The sequence below is a fragment of the Apis cerana genome, linkage group LG2, assembly GCF_029169275.1.
Source record: "Apis cerana isolate GH-2021 linkage group LG2, AcerK_1.0, whole genome shotgun sequence".
In the NCBI taxonomy this organism is placed as follows: Eukaryota; Metazoa; Arthropoda; class Insecta; order Hymenoptera; family Apidae; genus Apis; species Apis cerana.
Window position 1 is genome coordinate 14372958 of NC_083853.1, and position 15908 is coordinate 14388865.

A 15908-nucleotide genomic window follows, 5' to 3' on the forward strand; every position below is an offset into this window, starting at 1 on the left:
TTGGAGAAAAGGGAGGGGAACGCAGACGAGCGAGTCAATCTCGAAAAGAAAGACGGAGAGGTTGAGGAAAACGAGAACGGAATAAGGAGGGAGAAAGAAGGAATGAACGTGAAGGCGCGCGCGCGCGCACGAGTTTGCTCAGACCGGTAGAGAGGGAAGGATAGGAAAAGAAAGAGGGAGCGAGAAAGGAAGAGAGAAAGAGAGAGGGAGAAAAGCAGGCGAACGAAGGCGCTTTGGTGGACCACGAGGCAACGACAAACGGCGCATACATCGCCTCGTGCGAACATGGCCCGGAAGGTGCGCGTGAGGCTACTGCGCAGAGTCTTGTTTTGCTCGGCGGGACGAGGGGAATACGGAGGCGGACGCATGTTCACGGGGCATGGCGTGGTGCGCGTTCTAGTAAACAACTTGTGTGCGACTCATGCGGGGAATCTGCGTCCCGAGTAATCGTGATTTTTCTGCCGAACAAGCGCGATACGTCGGTTCAGAATGAATTGTACCGTACACGAATAAATCATTTGCCGTGTGACTCGTGAACACGGCCTCATACGTGGAATATTAGTGCGGTTTAACCAAGTTTGTCGGTTTCTCTCTTTGAGAACTCGACCGCGGACCACCGCGTGTGTTCCTCTCTACGCGTATGTGTTTACGTGTGTAGTGACTGATACGCGTGTTTACATAGAACAAGTGTCGCCGGTGTTGACCGATTTCCAGTGTCATCAATCGACTTTGAATCGGCTTCGAGTTTCGTCGGAGTCATTCTTCGTTTTCTCCGTTCCACGTTGACACGGTAGGTGAATCTCGTGGAATTCGTTTGATAGAATAGCCACCGAATTCGAACTCGGTCACGGCGTCGTATCCATCGAACACCGTGGCTGTGATGTATTTTCGGAGTAGCGCCATGCTTGGCCACGACTATGTTCTGCGAACCGCGAAATCGAAAGACGCGTGCGAGTTAACAACGACACGAGTGTCTCGCGATCGAATTTTCGCTAGATAGTTATCCGTTTCTATCTAACAAATACGCGCCAATATTGCAAGACAATCGATTCGAGCATTCACTTTGAACGCCGCTTTCGATTCTCATTGATCGTCTGTTTAGCCGCTGTCAGTACCCTAGTCGGTCAGGCTCGCGCGCGCGTTTCTCTTTCACGTATTCGAATGCTTGGTAAACGGTCGTATGGAAAACGAAGGCGTAGAACGAAGGCGTAAAGGAAGTGCGCGATCGTTTACCTCTGACGTATGACATACGATCGATTATGGATATATCACGCGTCTCAAGTTTCCTCTAGACCGGATAAAGATCGATTCGGCGAAGTGGATTGTCGTAATGGATGGTTTCGCGGAGAACGCGTTAAGCCGATATCAATGGTCTCGCAGCTATTGCTACGACATGTGAAAATCGTGTACATAGTAGTTGAAGCGTGTTGCGTTCTCTCGTGGGGTGGTGAGTAGGGGAATCGGGGTGTAAAAATGGTTGGAACAGGGAGGGAGAAAAAAAGATAGAGATGCGTTGGCGAAATAGGTTGGGGAAAAAGACAAGGAAAGAAATAAAACAGTGGCGTGCGAATTGGTGGAAGAAATCGGGAGCGGTGGAGCACGCGATCGATGTCGGTGTCGATCGCCGTAGCCAGTTCCTCGGTAAAAGGTCCTCGGAACGTCAATAGGCAGAGCGGCGCAGCTATATCGCATTCCACGTTATTTCTCTCTTTAGTCACTGACCTCGCGACTGTTCGGCCAACCTCGTTTCGTCGCCACTCTCGCCTCCTTGTTTACCACTCTCGACCGATTCCGAGTCGACCTCCGCTCCGAAGCTTCCTCTCGACTTCTGTCTGTCTCTCCTTCTGCTCCTATTTCTCTCGTAAATCGAACTTTTTAAAGGAGTTGGCCCCGACTACGATCTACAGAGGTGACAAAATACATCGAAGATAAATATACGTAAAGTTGATCGTACAATATTTTTTGATATTTGTTAAACCGGTGCGATTGCCATTAATGAGGTTTTTAGAACGCATGTCTAGTTTGCGCCAGCTGTTTGTTGCACGCTCGTAAAACTGATTTAGATTCTCCTCTACAAAATGTACGAGGTCTAGCCAATGGGAAACGAAAAGCCAGTGTACGTGTGTATAAATTTGATAGCGTGAAGTGGGAATATTAACAAAGTCGGTCTTCTCGTTTTCACCGTTCATTTATAAGAGGATAAAGTAATCATTGATTGACACGGTCTCGCAATTGTTGTTCATCGATCAACAAATATTTCAACAAATTTTGACCATACGTGTTTTTTTCTTTTTTCTCTTCTTCTTCACGAAAAACAATTTACTTCCTAAGGATCGAATCAGAGAACTCGATCGACTCGACGACAAAGAACGACGGATCGTTTTACGCACGATCGAAATGCCCTGAAAAACTAACTTGGTCCGAAAGAAACGAAGACGAAGACTATGTTTACATCTGGACGACCTTGGATGTACACAGGGTGATTGTGATCGAATAAACAGGCTTCTCGAACGCGGGAAAATATTCCCACTGTTGGACGATTAGCAGGATTCTACAGTCGGTTCACGAGACAGTTGGTTGTGACATTTAAGGAAAGGGTCAGACACGTGGCGCGCGTTTTTCGAAACTATTCTCCGGACGTGTGTGTTCGTTCCCCTCGATTCGAACGAATTAAACGAACCGTAAAGTATAAACGCAGGAATTTTCGGCGCGACGACAAAATAGCCCGTGCTCGGTAAGTAAAATTTGTATCGTCGTCAACGACTCGATCGGTTGCGTAACGTTGTTCACGTATCACGAGTTGTATTCGCGTACGCGTCGCAAACAAAATTTTTATTGCGTTAGTCGCTACCACCTCGTTCTTAACATTCTGCGCCGCAATCTCGCCTCCGACTCCATTTTCCCGGGCTTGCGTAAGAAAACGCAAACTCGACACGGGCTCCGCTCCATCTTACGTCGTAAATAACGATCCACCGATGCCTCTGATTGCTTCGTCACCGCGAGAGCGTCACGACGTGATCGTCAGCGACGTTCTATTCACGTTACCCCGCTATAACCACTCCTTCTCTACCTATTCCGTTTTCGGTTTCCGCGATCGACATAGACCCACGTAAATATCTTATCGCGAGCACGCGCCTCGAATCTAGCTTCGTCACTATTTTGTTACTATGTGTCGTACCTAGCGCCGGCGTCACGCGCATGTATTGGTGAATCTAATATAACAGATATAGCGACCAACGAATAATATTCTTAAAAAAACTGCACTAAAATAAACTTTAAATCGCAAATTCACATTCGCGCGCGCCTAATAATCGCGTTCAAATTTTCGTACTTTCGATTTTTTAACGTAGTCTTGCATGGTATTTCGATCATTTTGAAACTCGCTTCGAAAGTTTTTTAAGAGCCGATCGATTCTCGCTTTTTCGCTGAAGCCGTCCATGATTTTTTACGCGCTTATATACATTTGCGTTAGAAGATATAATGGTCGTAGCAACTGTCGACATTCGTTGCGCAAGGAGTTCACATGGATAAAGATCGCCTTTTGTGACCAGTGTTTTCTCCTTGCTTGCGAACTTAGCACGTTTGTATATCCCTATCCTTGCTTTTAGATCGCGTAGATTGATCTCCCGCTTGTTTCTCACGTTTACATTTCCGTTTATTTAGAGATTGTCGATTAATCGACGATAAGTTAACGGTCAACGATAGAAAAGGGGGAAAAAATCATTACGGTTTGTCGTACTTTACATCGATTCGTCTCGCGCAAGGAGAAAGAGAAAAGGTATAAACTTTTATCGAAATTCTCCGCTTTAAAAGATTCATCATCGTTGGAAAATCCGGACACAGTGTCTGACTTCCGCCGTCACGTCCGGCATCACCTTCGACGGTGCGAATTGATCGGTATTAATTAACCGAGAAGCGGTGCTGGCCGAGTTAAGGAGATCGAGCGACTGCCCCCCTATCCGGCCTTCATTATCACGCGTGCAAGGGGCGTTAATTAATGCGAATACGTCGAATACGACCACGTATCAGCCGATACGTCGATTGTTCTTTTCTTGCCCGGGGGTCGTTTCGGAGAGTTTTTCAGTGGCGTTCCAGCACGATCTCTCGATCGAATCGTGGCATGATCCACGGATGGGATCGTATTCAGAGATCCGCCAATGCATATTGAATGGACGATGAGGAAAACTGGGACGATCCTGGGATCGGAGATTCGTGGAATGCGGAGGAGGACGAGGGATGATCGCGTGAAACAAAGAATAAGCGGAAAGGAAATGGAAAAGGAGAAGAAGAAGGAGAAGAGGCGAACGGATTCGAAGAAGGAGACGATAAAGTACGAAGCGGAGAGAGAGAGAGAGAGGAGGAGGACGCCCTTCCTTCCATCAATGCCGCTGCTCGACCACGTTAAGTATGCAAACTGTGGCTATGCAGAGGCGCTGCTAGTGCTGGTTTTACCTTCCACGAACTATATTTCATTCGGGCGTATGTGTGTAGCCCGCGCGATGGGAACACATCGCATTCCACGCGTGTACGCGCCTTGTCCCAAAACCGTTCACACGGTCAAATACACAAGGGCACCCACGTTCCTCTCTCGCTCGTGGACATCGTCTTTTCCTCCCTCGACACCCGACCCTCCGCCTTTTGTTGCACTTGTTGCGATTTTGCCGCGGTTAACGCGAGACGCACGCCCCAACCTTTCTCCACGTATCTATACACGCGTTGAATGGCACGCAATCGGGAATTTTTGTCCCCCCTTCTTGTTTTTTTCCCTCCTCCGATCCGAGAACTCTGGAATAGGTCTGGCGATCGGTTGGCCCAAAAACCCGTCTCGACCTATTTCCCCCATTCATCGAGCGCCTCTGCGCGTCCCCCGTTCGACCAGGCTGTTCCGTTGTCCAAAATTTCCTGGCTTCCCGTCAATGGATAATTATTCGATCGAGCGGATATCGGATTCAATCGAGCGCAAAACCGTGGCTATCGGGTTGCGAGGACGGGGAGGCGGAGCAGGAAGAGAGGAAAAAAGTTGATCATTTCTCCGATGACGTTTCACCGACGCGTGCACGTCGATGACGAGGTTTCTCTGTTTATGCTCGGGCAGGCATCCTCGACGCGCATCTACGTATACGCGCTCTCGACTCTTCAGCCTTGGCACATATACTCGGCCGTGTAGTGGTGCGGTCGCGTGCACGACCTATTGCCACCTATGGCCGTGCGCTCGTACACACACTGTACATGTAGTAGCCGGGGGAGATTGGAAGGGCGACGAATGGAGACAAATTCAGGCGAAGGGCATCGTCCTCCTCCTCCTCCTCCTCCTCGAACGGATTCCCGCGGCGTACCGCAGCTTTTTTCCCCTCCCCTCCGCACGCATCCCGTAAATTACGCAACGGGCAAAAGCGGCCGTTTTCATTATTATTTGTCGGCGATTCGTCGCGCTGAATGTAGGCCGGTCGTTCTCTCGCGTACTACGTCGGACCGGTGGCCGTGGGTTTTTAAAGGAAATTATCACGGGCCGACGCGGTCCTCCACGCGAAATTGCAAAATAGCCAAGGCGAATGTTCACGGTCGGAGAAATCCGAATTCCACGAACGTTCTCGTCGTGGTTAAAAGGAAAAAACCTTGGGCGCAAAATGTACGTATCGGAGAAAAAACAGAGAGAGAGAGAGAGAAAGTGAGATAAGTCTGGTTTCCTCGCGCGTTACATATTCGTTGGCGGAGAAACGAATGAAAAGGCGTGAGAGCGTGGTGGTGATGGTCGTGGCCGAAGGCACGCGTATTTCTACATGGTTACATACGTCTATTATTGCGCAGTAGAGTACGCGCTCGTGGTAACGCGAGTCCACTCGATTTGGCCGAGGCGACGATTGTAGCACGGTTTCTAGCCGGGACGCGGTAGAAAAAGAAGGGGAGGGAGACGCGTGCTAGTATCGCAGCCTCCTCCTCCGTCGTGCACGACGACGCGACGCGCCGAGCATCCGCCGCGTTTCTTCGCACGCTCGCCGCGAGAGCGAGCGTTCGCTTCCACCCACACGCCTCTCGATAGAAATCTAGATCGTCGCTCGTGGAAAACGCCAGATGTTCCACATTTCTAGCGAGCGCGCGTGTTTATCGGCCGAGTGATCGGGTCTCTAGGTATACGCCGATTCTCCTTTCCTACGCCCCCACTCCCTCCCTTCTTAGCCCTTACTGCACACGCTTCCGCCACGAATCGACCGTCCACTGCTCGCCAATCTATCAGCCCGCTCCTCCTCGAGTTATCGATTATCGATGCCTGCACGGTGCGTGTGTCGTTTTCTTCGTTGTATTAATATCGGTCGGGAGGATCGCGAACGGAGACAGCGCGTTGCGCTTCTCGATATACAATTTTGCCGAGCCAGTTCTGTATCAGCATCTCTCAGGATGGTTATTTGATTCCGCGGTGTTTTTATCGCCAGTCCCACAGCCGTGGCGTCGTCCACGTTGAACGCGCGCGAAATATCCCGCGGGAAGGTATCTCGCGCGGAGGGGAGGGGCATCGATTTCTCGAATGCTCGAATGCTCGCCGCCACCTCGTCTCGAGTAACGAGTAACGAGGCTTGGTTATCGGTATCGATCGAGGGGGATGATCGTAGATGAAAGGATGGGCGATAGTCGTTGGCCGGGATCTGTTCCACGGCTGGAGGAGAACGAGTCGGGAACGGTATTCCTCGCTCGTGGCAAACGAGTTAGGCGCAAAGTTGATACGTAGTTGCTTTCGCTAGAGCCGGGAGGTTGCAGAGTCTCGGTAATCTGGGACACGATGAGCGGAGCCTCGATTTGTCTCGCGTAACACCGAGCCGCGATACGACCCGTCAGCCTGGGCCGCTCTCTCTCTCTTCCTCTCTCTCCTCTCGAGAGAGGAATGTCGCGCTCTCGCCTTCCGAGATAATTAACGGTCGCTCGAACGAAATCGATAAACAACCGTGCGATTTAGAGTTGAAAACTTTGCGTCCACCGGTTGTTGGTTAGTTGGGGATTACGCGGGCGAGAGGAGTGCGAAACAGCGTGCGACAAATCGATCCGAGGAATCGGGAATACATGGTAGCAGCGCGTAAACGGAAATCGTATAATCGGGGAACGCGCAGGTTCCCTTACGCGGTATTCGAGGGGAACCCGAACCGAAAAGGACACGAGGAGGAGAAACGACGTAATAAGCGTTCCGCGGTTTGTTCTGAACGTTCTCTCGGAGGGAGGGAAGGTGGGAGAGAGAGAGAGAGAGAGAGGGAAAGGGGGAGGAAGAGAGAAACAAAGCGAAGGAAGAGGAAGGGAAAAAAGCACCGACAATAGTCCAACGGCCACGGGCAAAACGACCAAAACAAATGTCTCACTAGTATATAACAACCACATTCCACTGCTGCCTCACGCCATATTTGAATCCTTCTCGCTACCCCCTCCGCCCCCTTAAGTTTGTTTGTCTGTCCCCTCCCTGTCCCATGTCTCGTTTCCTTTTCGTTCCCGGACGAGCCTAACGCGTTCGTCTTCTTTGCTCATCTCTCCCTTCTCCGAGCCACTTTGCCTTTTTCCTTTTTCTTCTCTCCCTCTCCTTCTCTCCTCCTCTCTTTCTCTCTCTTCCTTCCACGCCTCTCTTTCTCTCTTCTTTTTGTCGTTCTACATTACCCCTGCGACTCATTTTCCCTCTGCTTCCTCCTTGGTAGTCGATGAACGGAGAAGGGGAAGGAGAGAGAGACCACCACGACCGCGTTCCATGCTCTCTCGCTGTCCTTTGGGCGTGGGTAAATACTTAAACGAGCGCCCCAAGTGTCTTACCTATCGTTGCTAATAAACCCGCGCCTTATTGCGCCTTACGATTCGTTTCTCTCTTCGTGCGTCCTTTTTTGTATCCTGTACATCCTTTCCATTCCTCGACTTCGTGAAATCGAGTTTTCTCCAATTTTAAAAGAAAAACGCGAAACTCTCTCTCTCTCTCTCTCTCTGATATAAATCACCTCGAGACAAGTGAAAATAACGCGTTTCTTTCGTAAGTTTACTATGATCGTAACTTAAGAGGGCGATTGAATTGACATCTTTGATCAACGCGAATCGCCACGAAAGCCTCGAACAACCAAGTTGAAAACGATCGGGGCGATTTCGCGAAGTTAAGTACTTAGTTTTCGAAATCGATCGATTGGAGAAAATTGTGACTTCTATGAATAGAAACGTAAGAAATTTATCGATTTTCCCGCGAAATATTTTCTTCCCCTACCTTCGTGACGGCGCACTCGCATTTCGCATTCGGATGGCAAGGAACGTTCTCGAATACGTTTCTCGGTAAAAGGATCCCGACGAATAGGCGTTGGTGAGAGGAGAGACGTCGGCGGCGCGCGAAAGTGTCGCCGCGAAGATTGGCGAAAGATGAAAAGGGGCGAGTTTCCTTCGCAGTCGAAATCGTCGTTTATCACGCTAGAACAGAGAATTACGTTCAGTTTTCGTGGTTGCCGTCGGATGGCGTCCCTTCTATCGTCTCGCATCACCGACAGAAATTGGCATCGCGACTTCTCTCCTCCTTCCTCTCGGCTCCGACACTAAATCAACGCCTAACTCGATCCAATAATTCTTCTCCGCTCGATACGCCAGAGATGCCCGTTTAAATCGTAATAACTCGAATCGGGGGAATTTCACGCTCGATCCTTCCCTTCCCTTTCCCCTCCACTCGGATCATCGATCACGTATTTACGCGGAACAGAAGGAACGGAAGCGCAACGCGAATCGAGCAACGATTCGATCGATTCGGAGTAGAGTCGAGCAGATTATCGCGCATCTCGTCCCCGAAAGCGCGCGTCGCGGAGGGTCTCCGTTTTCCCACGGTACGCCGGACTCTGGCGAACGCGCCGCCACGGAATTCCAGGTCGAGACCAACCAGGAACTGCGCCGCATACTGGAGAACGTGGCTGGACGAAGCAAGAAGACGCGCTCTCCGACTCCGCTTATTTCTCACGTCTTAATTCTTTGCGCGAGTACGAATAACCCGATTCCCTCCGACTACCTTTTTCATCTTTCTTTTCTTTCTTTCTTTCTCTCTCTCTCTCTCTCTCTCTCCCCCAATCGTTCCTTTTACTGGTCGTCGTTTATCGTTCGTTAATATCTCGGAGGCGAAAAATGATCGGTCTCTCTTGGAAGTTCGCTCGGGATGAGTAAAATTAAAAGGGTGGTGGATGGGACCTGTTGAAACGCGGCGCGGCCAAGCTAAACCGGTTTGCGATTCGATTAACGCGCTAATTACTCCGGCTAGGTACCCGGAGTGACGTTCCATTTCGGGCTTTCCTCCTCCTGATTTTCCGATTTCCACGTAATTCCAAGACTCCGAGGCTTCGTTTCTATCGATCAAGGGCGCACCGCCCAGATTTTTCAACGCGGGGCGGGAAAAAATACCTTCGAGGAAACTGGATCGATCCCCCAACTCGAAACGAACGTTCGTCGTTCATCGAAACAGTTTCATCCCTTTTCTGCCGGATCCTTTCCATCCTTAATCCTTAACCGGATTTAATTAAAAAAAAAAGAAGAAGAGATGGGAGGAGGAGCGAGTGGAGCGGAGTCGATGGTTGGAAGGAAAACACCTACGGTCGGTGGTAATATTACGTTGTAAACGAGGGAAGCCACGGGGGTGAGTGGAGGGGGTTTCCAGATGGTAGCGTAAGTCTCTGTTCTGGAGGAGAGGTAATAGGTGAGCGTAGACGAGGAGCGGAAGGTGGGGATGGGTGCGAGGGTGGACGCCGCGGAGGGCGGAGCCCATCCTTTCCTTACTGCGCACTTTCTTACCCCTCCGCCGGTGTTCGTATTCAACCCTCGGCACAGTCGGCGTCCGTGGGTACACAGTTTGCTCGTACAAAAAGGTGGTGGCGCGTGCTGCTTTCCTTCAGTGTCTCGTTCGCTCTCCGTTGCAACGCGGACCATCTCCAACATCCTCGATCCTTTCCCGTCAAGGGGGGAGGCGGTTGTCGTCGCCGTGTATTCGACAGTGCTTCCCTCCCTCCTCCCCTGTGCGCAACTGTGTGTCGCCAACGCAGCGCCACGAGGCAGCGTGACTTTGACGTGCGTGCACGCGATCATCCCGCGATCATCCGCGCAAGGTGCGTCGACCCTTTCGTTCACGCCGCCACCAACAACCGGATATCGTTCTACCGCCTCCTATCAATCTGCACGAGCATCAGTAAGAAACGATTCTCCTTCTTTATCAAAAGTGAATCGGGAAAGCGGTGATTATCGTCCATCTCGAAGTGAAAACGAAACGGAGAGGGAGTTTCGAAGGCGGCGTGGCAGTGTTATGATTCGCGTGGAGCGCCAGCCAGCGGTGTTGCTCGCATCCACTCTGCCCCGCCTAAACTTGGCGAAAACTAACTCGCCTGCCGTTTATTTATCGATCGATACGATTGGAAAATCGCGCGGATCGAGGATCCGTCCTTGCGTTTTCCCCTCGATCGGTTTAAACATCCCAACCCTCCCCGATTATTATCCGATAATTCTCTCGATCCGAGCGAAATCCAACGTTGACCGCACGCGTGCCGACCTCGGAGCCGCGTCCAATCCCTCGATCCATTTATTAATGCGTATTGTTTGGAGGGTGGTTGCGATAGAGAGAGAGAGAAAGACACGAGGTCTCTCTCTCGGGCGGAGGGATGACGGTGGAACGGGGAACTGTGGGATCGGGACGAGAATGTCGTCGGCGGGTGAGGACAAGGGTGAAGGGGGTCAATGCACGCGCGTCGAGGAGTCACTCGCTCTCGAAACTCGAACCAGAACGAGAACAGGACTGAGAGGACAGCGGTAAACCGCTACGCTTCGTCTAGCGATTCTCATCGTGTCTCGAGTCGTGATGCACCAGACTCAGCTTCCAGATAATTGGATATTTGCCCTTTCCACCTGTCCAACCTCTCTTCTTCCTCGCGTTATCGTTTCTTCTTTTCTTTTTCTTTGACCACCGCTTTTCTTTCTTCTTCTTCTTTTTCATTATCGCGACAACGATACACCGCGTTACCATCGTTGCTCCTCGAGCGGAATAACCGGCATGATTGCGTAATTATCTTTATGCACCGTGGTTGTCGTCGCTCCACTCCCGTCCATCCTCGGGCCACGATAAACTGCGTCAATCGTTTCGAGCGAATTTAGTTGGCGCCTGCTCGAGTCTGGACAAGTGGAATCAGAGGTCCGCTCGGTAATTGCGACTTCGATTAATCGCGATGCCTCGTTTCATCGAGTTTATTTTCGTTCGACGAGTGGCCGCTGCACGGTTCTCACGATCGCCACACTGCCGATTCTTCTGCCACCGTCGCCCCGATAGATCCGACGAGGCGGTAGATCGCCGGGGACATTCGACCGGAAGGTATTTGCCCGCATAAACCACCCAATCCGTCCACCCAATCTTCGCCCCTCGTATCGCCCATCGATTTTCGATCGGTCTAATTACTGCGTTTGACCTTTCGCCGTTATTTCTGCCATTCCCTCCTCGTCTCTTGCTCCCTCCTCGCACGAATATCGACGAATATCCCCCAAACAGGGGTCACTGTGGGATAGGGCAAGGATCGAAGCGTAGATCGGTACAAAAGAAAATCACCGAAATCGTTTTGAATTTCTACACTCGATTTCCAAGGCGGATTAAATCCATTGTTCCCTGAAACGATGTATCCGATTACGTACGATCGAAAGTAAGGAAGGAAGGAAGTGTAATTTGTAGACGACGAGTCTCGTTCTTTATTTCGACCACGAATCTCCGTTATTAAGAAGGAAAGAAAAAAAGGAAAAGGAAAAAAGAAGGCAAGAGTGGTTGGATACACGGTGTTGAACACGACACGGAGGGAAATATATCGGAAGCGTGTAACGAGCGTACGAAGCATATCGGTAGTGCGCACTAAATCACCGCTGATTTCTCGAACGAACCGTAGATTATGCGCGGCCGGTGCTCCATTTAGACGCGCGTATATCGCTTCTGCTTCTTCGAAACGCGCGGCGAGTCTAGCGCGGTACGTGCACCAAGTACCGAAGTACGAGCGTTGCACGCTATGCTTCCTTGTATCGCGACAAAACACGGCCGAGGAAAACAGGGAGGTCTATTAATACACCGTCCCTGTGTGCATAAGGAAAGGAATAGAAACCCCCCCTTGGACGAAATTCTTCTCGCGTTTTACCCGCGGAGGCTATGGGAACTCTTGTTTCCAACTTCGCGTACGAGGATTACATTCGAACACCGAGAAGAGTAAGAGAGAGAGGGAGAGAAAAATAGAAAGGTAACGCGGATGCTAGCGGCCGGAGACTGTTTTAGAAATCGATGGAAATAACTGTGGGTCAATTAAACGCGCATTACCGTAAATGAAAGTCGTCGTTGTTTTTCTTTCTTTCTTCTTCCTTTCTTTTTTCCTCTCGATTTAAAAAGTGGCGCTCCCCCCGCTTCTCCCCGAGTAGCAGTAATAGCGCTGCCTCTAGGTATTTTCGACGTCCATTTGTGAGCGCGATGTTAAACGAGAACAAGATTTCGAGGAGATGTTTCGTACGCGAAACGTCCATTCCAATTATCCGTGCGCGTGCCTCTGTCGTGTCCGCGTGTATACCACTCGGTAATAGGTTTCGCGATCTCGCATGCTTGTCCCCCGAGATTCGTCTCCCGAGTACGATTCATCTCGAGATTTCGTATGCACGACAATCCTGAATATTAATCTTACGAATAATCTCTCGTTTCAAGAGATATATCTTTGATCGTATCCTCGATTCTCCCCTCGGTATTCGTCGCGAATATCTTCTCAATCGGATTACCTTCTCTCTCTCTCTCTATCTCTTTCTCTTTGAAAAACAGCCCATTAAACGCACATGGATATGATTAAAACAGATCGATCGTTTCCCCCGTTGTTTTTTTTTTTTCTCTCTACGTTGGCCGAAGTTGAGCGTGTCCGATAAGGAGGAACGATTCTCGCAAAGCGGTGGACCGAGAGTTACGTCCGAACAACATTCGAAACGGCTTATCGCTTTTCATGGGAAATCTATCGCGCGGCTGTTGCGAAAATATCCACCGTGACACTGGCGCGATAACGTTACGCGATAACCTTGTACTTCGCCACTGTTATACCTTGAATGGGAACGGACCCAGTTTTCGATCGAACGTGGCAACGATTCGCCATAAGCTCCCCCCGCCGATATATATGTATACCGAGCGGAAATTCCATTCGATTTCGACACCGATCGTTCGCTCGGTCGCGTTTCGAGCCATTGTGTACACACACGTTCTCTGTTGTCGCTCTATCTTAAGAACGGCCTATTATCCGGATATTGTTTCGTATTGCGCCGCTTTGACACGCGTCGATACAAGAACGCGATCCAGTCGATACCGCCGGGTTACGTAAGGCCCGACGTTGCGATTCCTTAATCCTCCCTTATTGGCATAAGCACGTGGCAAATGTCGAAACGCGTGGAATTCCTTTACGCTCGGTCATCGTGATCATTAGTACATATACGGAGTCGGCGCGCCATCCTATTCGCATTCGAGTCGTTCCATTAACGAATCAACGATCGAGGAAAATGGGACGCGGCGAGGGAAGGGGGATGTTTGTATCAGGTGCGCTCTTTCCAGACCAATATTTTTTCTCTCTTCTTCTTCTCTCTCCCTCCCTTTTTTTCCTTACCTCGCCAGCGATTACTATTAAACAATCGGCGCGGTCGAACGAATCGTCGGATAATGGGACGAAATGACGCTCGTTAAAATACTTGGATCGTTTCTTTTCGCGATATCTCGATACGCGGCAATGAAAAAGTTGTTTGATAAACGTGCTCTTAATTCTTTCGGTTAATCGTCCGACGTTGCTCCGTCTCGAGGCCTCCGAACGACGAGGAAGGAGGGATGTTTAAAATACGCGAATTCGAGGGGAGCGAAACCTCTTCGGCGTTAAACGGCTTTTTTCCATTCCAAACATCGTTTATCGGGGTCTGTACAGGTGCGACGAGTTCACCGCTAACACGCTGCGCGTAATCGCGTTTGGAAAACGTATTCTAGGCGAACAATTGGGTTACAGAACGCGTTGGAGAGCGTTCGCGCTGGTTAGGCATGTGGCAATGTTTTGGTCGGCATCGATCGTCCACCCCCTACACTGCGGCGTAGTATCATACTTCCTCGCTTCTCCCGCCCGATGCTTTCCCCCACCACGCGCATAATCCACCCACGCCCTGGTTCACTCAGCCACCCTTACACGCCAGTGACTCTCAATATCCTCGCTCTTGCGCGCCGGTCTCTTGTGGCAAAATCTATTACGTCTTACCTACGTGTCTGTAACGACCACTTTCTCTCTCTCTCTCTCTCCTACGCTCCTAATCGTTCGCTTAAAATTCCGCGAAACCCTCGAAGAGAAGAAGGGAATGCGCGAACGGATCGAATGTATAAAATAATATCGGGTAAACATCGATTCCTTCTTCTAGGATTTCTAGGATAGGATAGTTGCCTTCGTAGTCGCGTTAAATGCGGCGGAGAGCCTCGGCCAGGCTGGAATTTGCATCGCGGTCGCCGGTACCGGAGCCGTATAAATTGCAATTAATTTATTCGTCTGTCTCGTCCGTGCGCGCGCCACGCGCTCGAGAAACGCGATGCGACGTTCGAATTCTTCCCGCAACGGAACACTGTTGTCAGCGGGCCGAAATTCGCCGAAGCGAGGCGAACGTGGCCGAAGGCGGCCGACCGCCGCCGAACCGCCTTCGAGTCGGCCACGACTTTGCACGATTTCAGTGGTTCTCACGTGGCTCGCGACGCGCCATTCCGCGCTACGGTGCCGCCACCGGCGCGGCATGGAAGTTCATTGAACGAGCGTGGACGCGGAATGGCGCGTTCACGGTCCGCGCGGATCCTCGAATCGACCAACGAACGCACCCGGGATATCGTGTGTCGCCTACGAGCCATCTCGAAATTTCGAAACGCGACCGCGGCTCTCCTCCGACGATATCGAAAATTACTCGACCTCGTTACGCTTCTTTCCCTCCCCCTCCCCCTCTCGCAAGGACATGCCGTCGTACTAGGTATCGATCCTTCGACCGGGCTAGCCACATTCGAAGGATTTCTTCTTTCGTTTTACCTCGTGGATCGTTGATCTTATCTCTTGTATGAGCCCTTGTGTCGCGACCTTAATTTCCCACGATTTTCAACTCTCTAGCGATATTTCTCTCGAGCCAAAAGGGCAAAGGAGATCCGTCACGGGACGCCGCAACGCCGTGTCGGATCTTTTATCTAGGAACTTGATTCTTGAAAAGGAAAAAAAAAAAAAAAGAAAAAGGAAGAAAAAAAATTGCTTTATGAAACAACTTATACACGCTGTATATAAATGTAAAAAAGGCAAGGGAGGTAGAGGTCGAGCGTAGATTTTCGGTCGTGGTACATTGTTGATGCGGGCTCGCTTTGAAGGGAATTGGATAGGAGATTGGACGAGATAATGGAAGCTGGGCGGGCGAGGAATTCGTCGAAGGGAGCCGTTCGACGCGTGCATTCCTCTTCGCACGCGCACCTTCGTAGAGCGCGTAATTTTATTTGCACAATGATAGAGGTACCGGTTGTGTTTGTCGCCACTCGAGGCTAGCATTATATCTCATTACGCTCGCCTTTATCGCCCGTGGCTCTCTAGCTTTCAAAACAACCGCCACTATAACCGACTCGTAATAAAAGTAGTATCTTTGCCGCGTAAGTTTCGAGAGAAGAAAAAGCGTCGTTGTCCGGTCGCGTAACCGTTCCCCTCCCTCCTCGCCCCCTCCCCTCCTCCCCCCTCCCCCCGCCCGGAAAACAACGATAACGACCACGAACACGGTTCAAACGAATTGGACAAGGTCCTTGCTTTCCCTCGAGTTCGTTAAATGTACTTTGTAGTCTGACCTACAAAATAAATGAAAAAAATTCGCTTTGTACGACGCACACCACGAGCGTAAAGCACACACGCGGC

General features: G+C 50.5%; 1 protein-coding gene across 3 annotated transcripts in view; it reads left to right on the forward strand.

Annotated features, from left to right (window-relative positions):
• Positions 1–649: 649 nt before the first annotated feature.
• LOC108002859 (insulin-like peptide receptor) overlaps positions 650–15908 on the forward strand; it is a 58786-nt gene continuing 43527 nt past the window's right edge. For 2 of the 3 annotated variants that reach the window (XM_062070901.1, XM_062070903.1), the window contains exon 1: positions 650–790. The gene's annotated coding sequence lies outside the window, so the exon portion shown is untranslated. Of the gene's footprint in view, positions 791–2224; positions 2735–15908 lie in introns of those variants that run through there. The other variant, XM_062070902.1, reaches the window with a different exon arrangement.